General features: G+C 42.0%; 1 protein-coding gene and 1 pseudogene across 1 annotated transcript in view; both read right to left on the bottom strand.

Moving 5' to 3' along the window:
* The window catches only part of LOC126234840 (uncharacterized), a 284,225-nt gene that overhangs the window by 24,207 nt on the left and 244,766 nt on the right, over positions 1-15,252 (bottom strand). The window lies entirely within an intron of this gene.
* Positions 14,240-14,357, bottom strand: LOC126238709 (5S ribosomal RNA; annotated as a pseudogene).

The raw sequence follows: 15,252 nt of genomic DNA, 5'->3' as shown, positions 1-15,252 counted from the left end.
GTCGTGTAACCACTCCACCACAGGCCGTGAATTATGAACAGGTACACGATCGTGTTGAAAGATGTAACCACCATCCCTGAATTGTTCTTCAACAGTGGGAAGCAAGAAGGTGCTTAAAACATCAATGGATGCCTGTGCTGTGATAGTGCCACGCAAAACAACAAGGGGTGCAAGCCCCCTCCACGAAAAAAACGACCACACCATAATACCACTGCCTCCGAATTTTGCTGTTGGCACTACACAGGCTGGCAGATGATGTTCACCGGGCATTCGCCATACCCACACCCTTCCATCGGATCGCCACATTGTGTACCGTGATTCGTCACTCCACACAATGTTTTTCCACTGTTCAATAGCCCAATGTTTAGGCTCCTTACACCAAGCGAGCCGTCGTTTCGCATTTACCGGCGTGGTGTGTGGCTTATGAGCAGCCGCTCGGCCATGAAATCCTAGTTTTCTCACCTCCTGCCTAACTGACATAGTACTTGCAGTGGATCCTGATGCAGTTTGGAATTTCTGTATGATGGTCTGGATAGATGTTTGCCTATTACACATTACGACCCTCTTCAACTGTCGGCGGTCTCTGCCAGTCAAAAGACGAGATCGGCCTGCACGCTTTTGTGCTGTACGTGTCCCTTCACGTTTCCGCTTCACTATCACGTCGGAAACTGTGGACCTAGGGATGTTTATGAGTGTCTAAATCTCGCGTACAGACTTATGACACAAGTGATACACCTGACCACGTTCGAAGTCCGTGAGTTCTGCGGAGCGCCTCATCCTGCTCTCTCAGGATGTCTAGTGACTACTGATGTCTGTGATATGGAGTACGTGGCAGTAGGTGGCAGCACAATGCACCTAATATGAAAAACGTTTGTTTCTGAGGGTGTCCGGATACTTTTCATTACGTAGTGTATATTCCCGTACAGGTCAGACGTATGTGAAAGCTGCTTGCCTGGTATCGCCAGATAATCACTATATTGCAGTGCCCGTGTTATTCTGATTACGATGCAATGTTCCTTTGGATTTGCATGCATGTCCAAAGGAACTTTGCGTCGTAATCAGAATAACACGGGCACTGCAATATAGGAGTAACAAATGGTATTGGCCGTTATTCTGCATATCGTACTGCGTACCACGCATATATGATTAAATTCGTGGGATGTGATGATGCAAACTGACAACGCACGAATGACTGAAGTATCAATAGTGTTATGCTGAGAAACCTGAAATCACAAAGAGCTATCGGAAATTATATTTGTGGTGTCACCGCCAGACACCACACTTGCTAGGTGGTAGCCTTTAAATCGGCCGCGGTCCATTAGTATACGTCGGACCCGCGTGTCGCCACTGTCAGTGATCGCAGACCGAGCGCCGCCACACGGCAGGTCTAGAGAGACTTACTAGCACTCGCCCCAGTTGTACAGCCGACGTTCATAGCAGGGGTTCACTGACAAATTACGCTCTCATTTGCCGAGACGATAGTTAGCATAGCCTTCAGCTACGTCAATTGCTACGACCTAGCAAGGCGCCATTACCAGTTATATTGAGCTTATTATAAAACCTGCACCGTCAAGAGCGATGTACACCAATTATGGATTAAAGTTAAGTATTACATCATCTACGTACTTTATTTGCAATTCTCAAGACATTGTCCTGTTCCAGACCTCACGCCAGTCTGCGTGTAATTAAAAGCGTGCATTTCGGCCTCCTCTAGCAACACGGTGTTGGCTCTTCAGCCAACACTTCAATATTGTTCGACAGTTTTCTGAAAAAAGCTTTACACGGTCGAAAAGTTTCTTTACTGAGGCGCTGAATCACGCAATTAGTTCCGGGTGAAATCCGAATAATATTAACGGTTTTTTCGTTCTTCTCTTACATGCAGAGGTGTCACGTCCAGGCAATGAATTATTTTCTGCAACAGGTAGCAAGACGTTTCGGATGTAGTATTGAAAGTTATTTTCTCCCATTTTTCCAGATTTTACAATGTCGATTACAAGATTTTTGAAACTAAACAGTCATTTTTTTAATTTTTAGCCCTAATTTGCCTTGAGTTTCCTGAAGACAGATATAAAGCTGCAGAAACAGTAATCCACTGATACTTGTCACTGTCATACTTGTATACAAATGTGACACAGCATTCATTGACTGCCCAGGCAGCTGTCTTTTTTCGCTCATAATGATAATGTGCGGTTTGCACGCGGTTCTCTGCACGAAACCTGGCTGATTGGCTTTATGCACAGCATTTTATGGGACAACAAGTAGCTATGAACATGTCTGTAGTATTATTACTACTAACATCTTCTCTAAACATTTACTTGAATTAAATTTCGTAATTTAGTGACTTCCTTTTCTGTACAATTTTCTGTACCTGTTGAAGCAGGTCGATGAAGCCTGGAAATCAGGAACTGTCACCTCATTTGCAATTCAGAGTGCTACGTCTCGTGGATCTCTCCCGGTAACAGTGCACTGAATCTTACGAGCAGTTCCAAATCTTTTGAACAGCTGTTCCCTCACACTTTTGCGAGTTTCATTTTGGCGCATATTTCATAATACGGTTAAATCTTCTTCTATTTATACAAATCATGTTCAGATTTTACGAAATGAAACTGGTTATACACACTGCTTTTGTATAAGCGTTTTCTTCCTCTTTTGTTTGACGAAAAAATTTACAGCTTCTTCTTTTTCTCTGAAAGCTATTTCTCTCTATGTTTTCTTTGGGCTAATAAGGTATTGTGGTTTAGCTCTGGAATTTAATTAGCACATCAGCCATTGTCTGAAGCAAGAAGGAAGAATGCAATTATGTCCTCTAAATAGAAGGAATGACTGTAGAAATAATAAAGGTATAGACGCTAGTTGTTCAATGGCTAGCCGGCCGCTGGTGGCCGAGCGGTTCTGGCACTACAGTCTGGAACCGCGCGACCGCCACGGTCGCAGGTTCGAATCCTGCCTCGGGCATGGATGTGTGTGTTGTCCTTAGGTTAGTTAGGTTTAAGTAGTTCTAAGTTCTAGGGGACTTATGACCTCAGCAGTTGAGTCCCATAGTGCTCAGAGCCATTTCAATGGCTAGACTCTACGCAAAGGTGTGAACAAAAAACATAGAAGTGAGAAACATTTTAAAGAATTGGAAGACGCGAATGGGTTATCAGGCAACTGGTCATATGTGAATATTTTAATACTTCAGTAACTAACAAAAGAAAAGCGGTGAAGAGAACAGTCCACTTAACACTCGTAGACCTATAAAAGGCGTATGACAGTGAGACATTAAACAAGCTGTGGCTCACAATAAGGAACAACGGCGTCTTAATACACTATACTAATGCAGTTACAGCCTTATATTGTGGATGCACCATCTCAGTGAAAGTAGCTAACGTGTTATCAGAGGAGCTGCAGATTAGCAGATTACTTCGATTGGGTTTTCCGTTGCCCCTCTGTTGTTTGAAATTTATTGGGAAGAAGCATTACAGACATGAAGAAGTAAATGCAGCCCAAATGGAATGTCTGTAGGAGATGATAAACTGTTCTTTTTGATGATTGCTGAAGATAGTGACGACTCTGCCTACATGCCGGATTGCGGGTTCAAGAACATGACAAATGGGGATTGAAAATAAACACCAATAAATTCTGAGTGTATAGTAGTGGGTTGTGACGAAAAGAAATGCATATAAGCGAAAGATAAGAATAGCCTGTGTAAGCGGAAGATGAGTTTTCGCACCCTCCTTCCGCTTGGCATCAGGTTGGAAACTGGCAATCGTGTAGTTAGCCCTTGTATTGATACAATTAAACAGTTAATGTAAGTGTATTAGTATAACTACGCAGATGACTTGCTTTTCATTAACGATACGCAGTATACGTTATCGTATCACTTCATAACCTGAATTATCGCTTTCGCCTGCGGGAGCGCAGCAATGTAAATAACATCGTTGGCTTGTTAGCGTTCCGTGATTTTTAACACACTTGTGTATTCCGTGACTGTACTAGTGATTTTTTTCTGATGGTAGATTTGACTATGGAAGGACGTGTTTTCAAAGGAGGTGTACTTCTATTGTTAAGAAAGAAACGACAGCCACCATTTCCACGAGATGTAAGAAAATATTAATTTTCGTCAGTATACTCTCTTGTAAGAAGCTGGATATACAGGGTGAGTCACCTAACGTTACCGCTGGATATATTTCGTAAACCACATCAAATACTGACGAACCGATTCCACAGACCGAACGTGAGGAGAGGGGCTAGTGTAAATGGTTAATACAAACCATAAAAAAATGCACGGAAGTATGTTTTTTAACACAAACCTACGTTTTTTTAAATGGAACCCCGTTAGTTTTGTTAGCACATCTGATGATATAATCAAATACGTAATCAGTGCCGTTTGTTGCATTGTAAAATGTTAATTACATCCGGAGATATTGTAACCTAAAGTTGACGCTTGAGTACCACTCCTCCGCAGTTCGATCGTGTGTATCGGAGAGCACCGAATTGCGTAGGGATCCAAAGGGAACTGTGATGGACCTTAGGTACAGAAGAGACTGGAACAGCATATTACGTCCACATGCTAACACCTTTTTATTGGTCTTTTTCACTGACGCACATGTACATTACCATGACATGGAGGACGCATAAATTGGCCAGCCCGTTCTCCTGATCTTACACCTCTGGACTTCTTTCTGTGGGGTACGTTAAAGGAGAACGTGTACCGTGATGTGCCTACAACCCCAGAGGATATGAAACAACGTATTGTGGCAGCCTGCGGCGACATTACACCAGATGTACTGCGGCGTGTACGACATTCATTACGCCAGAGATTGCAATTTGTGCAGCAAATGATGGCCACCACATTGAACATCTATTGGCCTCACATGTCGGGATACACCCTATTCCACTCCGTAATTGAAAACGGAAACCACGTGTGTACGTGTACCTCACCCCTCAAGGTAATGTACATGTGCGTCAGTGAAAAAGACCAATAAAAAGGTGTTTTTGATGTGTCGACAGAAGTGCCGACACAGTGTGGTTTGAGGGGACCGCTATGCACGCTATAAACACACGAAGGATGGCGTGAGGTCTGAAACAGGATACGTAATGAATGCTATAAAGAAAAGTACGTAGCTTCTGGAATACTTAACTTTAATCCATCCTTGTTGTATACATCGTTCTTGATGAGACATGCTTTATACGATAAGTATCAATTGCTATGTAAGGCTAATGGCGCCTTGCTAGGTCGTAGCCATGGACTTAGCTGAAGGCTATTATAACTATCTGCTCGGCAAAGGAGCGCGGCTTCGTCAGTGTAGTGGCTAGCAAAGTCGTCCGTACAACTGGGGCGAGTGCTCGTCCGTCTCTCGAGACCTGCCGTGTGGTGGCGCTCGGTCTGCGATCACTGACAGTGGCGACACGCGGGTCCGACATGTACTAATGGACCGCGGCCGATTTAAAGCTACCACCTAGCAAGTGTGGTGTCTGGCGGTGACACCACAGTTTTCATGTGGACGTAATGTGCTGTTCCAGTCTCTTCTGTACCTAAGGTCCATCGCCGTTCCCTTTGGATCCCTACGTAATTCGGTGCTCTCCGATACACAAAATCGAACAGCGGAGGAGTGGTACTCAAGCGTCAACTATAGGTTACAATATCTCCGGATGTAATTAACATTTTACAATGCAACAAACGGCACTGATTACGTATTTGTTTATATGTTCAGATGTGCTAACAAAACTAACGGGGTTACATTTAAAAAAACGTAGGTTTGTGTTAAAAAACATACTTCCGTGCATTTTTTTTATGGTTTGTATTAACCATTTACACTAGCCCCTCTCCTCACGTTCGGTCTGTGGAATCGATTCGTCAGTATTTGATGTGGTTTACGAAATATATCCAGCGGTAATGTTAGGTGACTCACCCTGTATACTGTAATAGTTGAGCACTGACAAGAACGTTTTTATGACATAGTAATTGTTACCTTAAAAGGTAAATTTTTTTCATTTTTGAAGTGAATATTATGCTCATCTTTCCTCTCCTAGTGATTACGATACAAAGCGCAAGCAAACAGAAGACAGGATTTTGAATGCTAGGTAGTACTGTGCAATTCCTAAATAAAAACACCGTCTTTAGTGCAAGCAAACAGAAGAAATGATTTGCTAGTAGTACTATGCGATTCCTATTTAAAAACACGGTCTTTTGGAATGAACAGATTATCTTTCGTGAAAAGCGAAAATTTGTTGAACTTGCCCTACCGACACAGACTGTCATAGTTTTTCAGAATCGTTTCCGTCTGACTTGCTCTTCAATAACAGCGTCAATAATTTTTCAAAGCTGCATTACGACGCAGATCTTGAAAAGCTGTTTCTTATGCTGGCTGTTAAGAAGAACTTTGACTTTGCGTGCTCTCGACTGCACTCCGGAGACGCCACGGACATTACTGAAAAATGAATAATTTAGCCGTTTTCAGCCAAGAAGACAGTAATTAAGATCAGCACTAAATATTTTATTTTTGATGAAACGGTCAATTTCAATTTTCAAATTAAAAAGTAACACCAAAGGACAGATTTATTTAAACGATTTAATACTAGGAAGGAAAGAGGACCTGGCAAGAGCTGGGAACGGTAGTTACAATTAATTTTGCATCGGAAAGTTTCGAGGCTGCCTGTCTGTTTGTTCTTTATGCTCTTGTCAGGAATACTTAATAATTTTTCTAGTGGTCAAGGGAGGGTCATTAGAACATAAGCACAATCATGCGTAAATTACCGCTTGCACCAACGGAAAAAAAGCAGCTTGAGTAATGCAACTTTTATCTGGAAACCCCTCCCCCCCCCCCCCCCGCCGCCGCCAAAAAAAAGCAGACGCGACAGTATTTTCATATGTAAAATAAGACTTTAATTTACTTTCATTCACTAGTAAAGATACTGAGGCAGCATTTTTCTTACATGCAAGTAATGTTATGCAGGTTGTTATAGCCATCTGGTATATTCTATCTTCTTGAAGATCTTTGATAAAAATTGGCTTTAAAGAACCAGATATAGGGCTGTGTGTTGTGTCCGTGTTATTTCTCTGCTTCGTGTCTCAAGACTTTTCTATAGCCTCTATTGCTGCGTGACCCCTTTTAGACAGCAAACGCCAGTAACATGGCGATACGAAAACAAGGTCGCTCTACTAAGCGCGTTTCTCACTGAGTTGTTACGATATGCGATACGATAAGCGATGTGGACCGTGATACGATGCAGAAGCAACGCAAGTTAATCATAAAAGTAGTTGAAGCGAACCAGTTAGGTTCACACTGCGACGTGTAACATTCACGAGATAAATTTTTGGCTACAGTGCGACGAGAGGAAATTATGCCTCTAACAGTTATAAACATGTATTCGACGTATGAAAAAACAGTGAAAACTTATAAATATTAATTATTTATATAATATTCTATGATGTAATTCGACATATCGATGGGTATCATACAAAGACAATGATAATTGTAATTTCCTTTTACGATCTGCGTTTTTCTTCCTTTGTTTTTACCTTTTGTTGGATGGCTTTTGTAGGCAAGACGCATATCAAACTGAGGTATGTTAAGAAATTGTAATTATTTGTTAATTATTACTTGAAAATAGAGTTCATTATTATTATTATAAATATGAGTGAATAATTATTTGTAACTTTAATTCCTCTCTCAGTAAGCATTATCTGTGTTAATTATTTCTTTCCGCTGCAAGGAGCGCAGCCATTGATGATAGCGATTTGTATCGCGTTTTTGTCTGTGTTTTCCTTAGAAACAAATCAAATGTTTGCTTGATGAAGTCTAAATAGTGCATAATATGAAAGTATAGTTTATAGAGTTTAATAATCATTTCAAATACTTACTCATTTGGTCTAACAATAGAAAGCCTCTATCAATTGTCTGCCGCCATCTTAACAATTATCTCTGCGGCAAATTCAAATTAACGCAACTCTACAGACATAAATGTCGAACGTAATACAAATGTGTAAAAATAAATGTGCACCGGTGGTTCCGAACTCATTTTAATGAAAATAATTCGAATCAGATTGGTTCTTTAAAAACAGTGCTCATAGCACGATCGTTATAACAAACTTTTCTAGCAGATGTATGGAGCCGAAATTAATTACGCACGAGTTGCGAAGAATATTGTTTCAGGTAACATACGTCAGTGTTGTGCGCGGCTGATATTCGATGGTTTTAATGATCATTTTTCTGAAGATAACTGCTTCCATCATAATCAATAGTTGTATAGAATCTGTTGTATGAGTTGTGATTTAGTGACACTTACACAACTTACAGACAACACTTTAAAACGACGTTAACTTGGAGTTCTTTAGCAACTTGACCAAATCTTTAGCCGGGAGAAAAATTATTTAGTAACTACTCAATGTAATAAAATAAGATTATCATTTTCATTTGCAAATTAGTTAAATACCAAACCACTGAATAGCACAGCGAACGCCACAGACGACAACGATACGACACCGACACGGAACTCTATCGTATTGTCTGTCGCAACACGGAGTCCTGGTTGCTTTACGCAGCAGAATCATATGATGCAAACTTGGAGTCATCAGAAATGCTTCAAAAACTGCTTTACACTGAGGTGAAAAAAGATTAGATTAGATTAGATTAGATTAGATTGATACAAGTTCCATGGATCATGGATACGATATTTCGTAATGATGTGGAACGAGTCGAATTTTCCAATACATGACATAATTAGGTTAATTTAACAACATACTTAAGTTAATATAACAACTTTATTTTTTTGTGTTTTTTTGTTTTTCTTTATTTTTTATTTTTATTTTTTTAATATTTTTTTTCTTAATTTATATCTAAATATTCCTCTATGGAGTAGAAGGAGTTGTCATTCAGAAATTCTTTTAATTTCTTCTTAAATACTTGTTGGTTATCTGTCAGACTTTTGATACTATTTGGTAAGTGACCAAAGACTTTAGTGCCAGTATAATTCACCCCTTTCTGTGCCAAAGTTAGATTTAATCTTGAATAGTGAAGATCATCCTTTCTCCTAGTATTGTAGTTATGCACACTGCTATTACTTTTGTATTGGGTTTGGTTGTTAATAACAAATTTCATAAGAGAGTATATATACTGAGAAGCTACTGTGAATATCCCTAGATCCTTAAATAAATGTCTGCAGTATGATCTTGGGTGGACTCCAGCTATTATTCTGATTACACGCTTTTGTGCAATAAATACTTTATTCCTCAGTGATGAATTACCCCAAAATATGATGCCATATGAAAGCAATGAGTGAAAATAGGCGTAGTAAGCTAATTTACTAAGATGTTTATCACCAAAATTTGCAATGACCCTTATTGCATAAGTAGCTGAACTCAAACGTTTCAGCAGATCATCAATGTGTTTCTTCCAATTTAATCTCTCATCAATGGACACACCTAAAAATTTGGAATATTCTACCTTAGCTATATGCTTCCGATTAAGGTCTATATTTATTAATGGCGTCATACCATTCACTGTACGGAACTGTATGTACTGTGTCTTATCAAAATTCAGTGAGAGTCCGTTTACAAGGAACCACTTAGTAATTTTCTGAAAGACAGTATTGACAATTTCATCAGTTAATTCTTGTTTGTCAGGTGTGATTACTATACTTGTATCATCAGCAAAGAGAACTAAAGGCGTGTGATACCTCCAATTATAGTGCCAGACCGCCTTTTGCTCGACTTAGTGCAGCAACTCGACCTGGCATGGACTCAACAAGTCGCAGGAAGTCACATACAGAAACACTGAGCCATGCTGCGTCTACAGCCGTCCATAACTGCGAAAGTGTTGCTGGTGCAGGGTGTTACGCACGAACTCACCTCTCGATTGTGTTCCATAAATGTTTGATGTGATTCACGCCGGACCATCTGGGTAGTCACACCATTCGCTCAGCAACTGGACCCAGGTGACATGGCGATTGTCATCCATAAAACATCCAAATAGGCGAACATCAAACACCGAGCGAGTTGGCGCTATGGTTAGCACGCTGGACCCGCATTCGGGAGGACGATGGTTCAAACCCACGTCAGGCCGTCCAGATCTAGGTTTCCCGTGATTTCCCTGAATTGCTCCACGAAAATTTCGGGATGGTTGCTTTGAAAGGGCACAGCCGATTTCATTCCCCATCCCTAGCACGATCCGAGCTGAAATGAAATGAAATGAGCGTATGGCATCGTAGGCCGGGAGGCCTCATACGAGGAAGTTTGGGCGTCAAGTGCAAGTCTTATTTCAGTCGACGCCACAATGGGCGACATGCGCGCCTGTGATGAGGATGAAATGATGATGAGGACAACACAACACCCAGTCCCCGAGCGGAGAAAACCTCCAACCCGGCCGGAAATCGAACCCGAGCCCGCTTGCATGAGAGGTGAGCACTTTACCACCCAGCTAAGCAGATGGACGACAATCCGAGCTTGTGCTCTCACTCTAATGACTTCGATGTCAATGGGACGTTAAACCTAACATTTTTTCCCTTCCTTTCTTCCTAACGTCAGGAGGACCCGATCCATTCCATGTAAACACAGCCCACACTGTTATGGAGTCACCACCAGCTTGCACAGTGCTGTCTCGAGAATTTGGGTCCATGGCTTCGTGGGGTCTGCACCACACTCGAACCCTACTGTCAGCTCTTACCAACTGAAATATGGACTCATCTTATAACACTACAACAGCGTATTTACGTAGCTTATTCAATCAAATACCAAGTTTGGCTTAGTACATACGATGCCCCAACAGAACAATTAGTCTTGTCACGGAAAAGCCACGTATAACACTCCTCGTCTGCTACTGTTATACCATAACCCTAAAGTAGGAGGCAGTTTGCAAAACAGAACTATTTTGTTATAGCAATTATGGCATAAAGCAACAGCGCAGTGTTACCCTCTGAGAGGAATTTTGTTATGTTGACCGTGTTATTCCTAATCGGGGTGGCTTATCGGAAGTGAAAGTCAGAATTACGTAAATGTTTGAACAGTAACAAACAAAATTTTGCCTATCTGCACTGTTTAACTGATAATGGAAAACGGTCGCCAGCCTAACTAGGCAAAAGAATGATTAACATTCTCGTTGAAGAAAATAGTTATTAGTAATTTTAACGGATAAACACAACCTATACTTGGCCACACGCGAGTGCAATGAACTCTGACACACTCATGTGTTTACGGTAAGATTGAAACTAACAGTTGGAGCAGCACAAACTATTTGCAAAATTATAACACATACAGAAAAACACTATCACTTTCAGGGCTTACACAAACTGAGTGGTCTTTATACTGTTAATATGCACACAAGAGAAACAAACACTTAGCAAACAAGAGTGTATAACGTTTCACAACTGCAGTTTTCTCACTTTTACTACATCGAAACACAAAGTTAACAAAATTGCAAGAAACTGGCTCACCTTTTAGAATTTACTACAGATATCAAGGTGATCATTAGCTAAGCAAAACTTTAGAAATCTCAGTCTTAAGAACTTTTAATTTTACAGTTGGCAACAGCACTTTAATAAGCAGTTTTAATAGGAAAATTATTTTCAGTAAACAACATTTACTTTAACTCACTTTCTTGCCACATTAACTTTAACTTTCTTTTTACTAAGTTCAAGAGACATTAATTAGCATAACATTGGTCATAAAAGTTCTTTCAGTAGGGACACTCGGTAATTTAGTTCAAACGGAAAGGATCCTGAGAGGTGTTATGATGAGGAGAAAAATCAAGGTTGGTACATAAATTCAGATATAAATTACCTTATATTTGAGCACAATAACACATCCATTAAGCTGATCCTTCACTGTACATCATCATAGTATTACGTTACAGTGATTGCGCAACGTGGTGGCAACTGCATGTTGGTAGGTGGATTCGCAGACTGAATTGCTGGACTCTGTCATTTCTTGGTGGCGACGACAGATACAAATTCCAGAATAGTTCCAGCTATTTATCTATCCATCCGAGGCATTGGAAAGAAGCAGGAAAAGCCTCTCTCGGAATCAGCACAATATGTATCTTTTACATGGCAGTGCACGGTTTGGTAGCTCGTCCCCGACTGCTGGCTCGTCCCCGACTCGTAGCTCGCCTCCGACTGGTGGCTCGTCCCCGACTGACTATCAGTTCCACCTTTTCCACCTAGGCCAACCACAATTTGCGCGCACTACACAGTTCCGTTCCCGAGGGGAACCACAACAACTTCTATACACAGAATACTAAGAGCCCTAAGTGAGGATCAGCAATTTACATAACAGTAAACAACCATTTTAAACAAAACAGAACATTTGCACATATAGACATTTCTACAAAAATTATTCACACAAAATTACAATTATATACAGTAAGTTTTGTTCCCTCCAAATTGGACAAAGCATTTAAATGACAGATACACTACTTTGCATTGAACCAAACCATGATATCAAAGTTTGTACAAAGAAAGGAGTATACAATTTTATGTTATCGATTCAAACAAACACATTTACAGAAGCACAGCAATGTAACATTAAATGAAACAAAAGCAAAATAAATCAGCACAGCATTAGAGCTATGGTGTTACAATCTGACCAGGCCACGGTTTTACAGTCGTCTAGGGTCCAACCGATACGTTCGTAGTACGTCCCACATCGAGTTCTGCGGTTATTTCACGCAGTGTTGCTTGTGTGCTAGCATTGACAACTCTAAGCAAACCTCGCTTCTCTCGATCGTTAAGTGAAGGCCGCCGACCACTGCATTGTCCGTGGTGAGGGGTAACTTCTGAAATTTGGCACTCTCGGCATGCTCTTGAGCTGGCCGTTGTGACCGAGCGGTTCTAGGCGCTTCAGCCCGGAACCGTGCTGCTGCTACGGTCGCAGTTTCGAATCCTGCCTCGGGCATGGATGTGTGTGATGTCCTTAGATTTACGTTGTTCTAAGTCTAGGGGACTGATGACCTCCGATGTTAAGTCCCATAGTGCCTAGAGCAATTTTAACCGTGCTCTTGACAGTGTGGATCCAATATTCGTATTGGATTCGCTAACGATTTCCGAAATGGAATGTCTCATGCGTCTAGCTGCGCGTTCAAAGTCTAATACTTCCAGTTGTGCGTCCACAATCAAGTGGAAGCCTTTTCACACGAATCACCTGAGTACAAATGACAGCTCCGACAATGCACTGTCCTTTTATACCGTGCGTATGCGATACTAACGCCATCTATATAAGTTCATATCGCTATCCCATGACTTTTGTCACCACAGTATAATCCCACGTCACAGTTTGATAATGAACTGGTTTTCTTTTCGATATTGCCCGAAATTATTGTAACACTTCATGTATAAGTAAGCTACCGGGCATATTTTGAGAAGATTGCAGTGCAGTGAAGAATGTAGTCGCTGGCCAGTTTACATTTGGTGGCTTTTGGGCCATACATTGTTGCATACGAATATAGCTAACTTATAGAATTTTTTTTTCAATGATGGAAGAAGAGCGACACCTCTTTCCATTCTCGGGAAAATACGTGAGATATGTTTGAGGTTGTCCAGAACGAGGTTGTCAACTACGCGCCACACGCGAGGCTATTGCCGCGTACTATAGAGTGCTACGTGAGGTGCGGAGCTGCTTCGTGTTCCTCATTTTCGTATGCTGTCGATAAAAGCCAAAGCCACAAATGATAAACTTACTGAAATGAAAAGATACCAGGAGCCACCAGCTGACGACGCTGACTGGTTGTTTGCCGGCCGGGGTGGGCGAGCGGTTCTAGGCACTACAGTCTGGAACCGCGCGACCGCTACGGTCGCAGGTTCGAATCCTGCCTCGGGCATGGATGTGTGTGATGTCCTTAGGTTAGTTAGGTTTAAGTAGTTCTAAGTTCTAGGGGACTGATGACCTCAGATGTTAAGTCCCATAGTGCTGAGAGCCATTTGAGCCATTTTTTGACTGGTTGTTTTTTAAGTCCACACTCCCAGATTTCAGGAAACTTTGTGACAGGCGAAAAGAGATCTAAAAACTAAAATTCCTGTTACTTCCGAATGAGCAGCATCACGAAGCTGAGAGGAACTCTCCTTCCCCACAGGCCATGAAGGCCCAAAGGTACCGACCGGCCGCCGTGTCATCCTCAGCCCACAGGCGTCACTGGATGCGGATATGGAGGGGCATGTAGTCAGCACACCGCTCTCCCAGCCGTATGTCAGTTTCCGAGACCGGAGCCGTTACTTTTCAATCAAGTACCTCCTCAGTTTGCCTCACAAGGGCTGAATGCACCCCGTCTGCCAACAGCGCTCGGCAGACCGGATGGTCACCCATCCAAGTGCTAGCTCAGCCCGACAGCACTTAACTTCGGTGATCCGACGGGAACCGGTGTTACCACTGCGGCAAGGCCGTTGGCCAAGCTGAGAAGAACACATCGGGATTTTCCTTAACATCAAGATCTTCCTCTACTTCTTTAAACATATTGTCTGCCCCTATGCACAGTTCACTGCCCGCTGCTGCAGTATCGATGCTGACTGACCGTACTTCAAATCCAGCATGAATAATCTTCACATTAAATCATATACTACTTTGAGAAATTGAATAGTTCTAGAAATATTATCCTAGCTTTATTAATTTGTAGCCATTATTTATACACGGTCTCATCACAGTAATGTGACCACGCCTATATTCGACGTCAACGTGCAATAACCACTCACAGACGACAGGTGGTGACACTAGCAGTGGAGGGTATATAAAGCATGCCGGGGGGAACGTGGCAAACATTGCAGTCACTGTCGTAATGCAGAAATGGAGTTGTCTGAGTTCAAAAAGGGTACGATGACTGACTTTCGGGCCAAGGGCGGAAGCACTTCCGAAGCGGCTAAGTTTGTAAACTATTCGTGTGCTGCCGTGGCTGAACTATACCATAACGGCGCTGTCCGAAACCAGTGGTGAGGCAACTGTGGTGCACGAAGGGCCACAGATGACTAGGTTTAACGACGGCTGCAGGGATGTGTAAGGACTAATAGACGTGCAACTGTTGAACAAGTGAACCAAAGGGCTACCAACAGTATCCCCTCAATGACCGTTCAGGGAACGATGCTGCGTATAGGCCTCCGTAAAGCCGTCGGCTCACGGACCGTGCTGTCGAACGTCAACGTTGAGCGAGCCAAGTTCAACGTGCTGCTGAACGCTCAGGAACGATGCGACTTGTGCGTACGGTACGTGGTCCCCAACGTGGTATACGCGATCGCAACGCATTCCAGCGGCAGTTGAGGGATGTTTCTAGTTCGTAAATCACACTGTTTACT

The sequence above is a fragment of the Schistocerca nitens genome, chromosome 2 (genome assembly GCF_023898315.1).
Source record: "Schistocerca nitens isolate TAMUIC-IGC-003100 chromosome 2, iqSchNite1.1, whole genome shotgun sequence".
NCBI classification, from domain to species: Eukaryota; Metazoa; Arthropoda; class Insecta; order Orthoptera; family Acrididae; genus Schistocerca; species Schistocerca nitens.
Note: the sequence above shows the minus strand (reverse complement) of the source record. Positions and strands in the feature narration are given on the sequence as shown.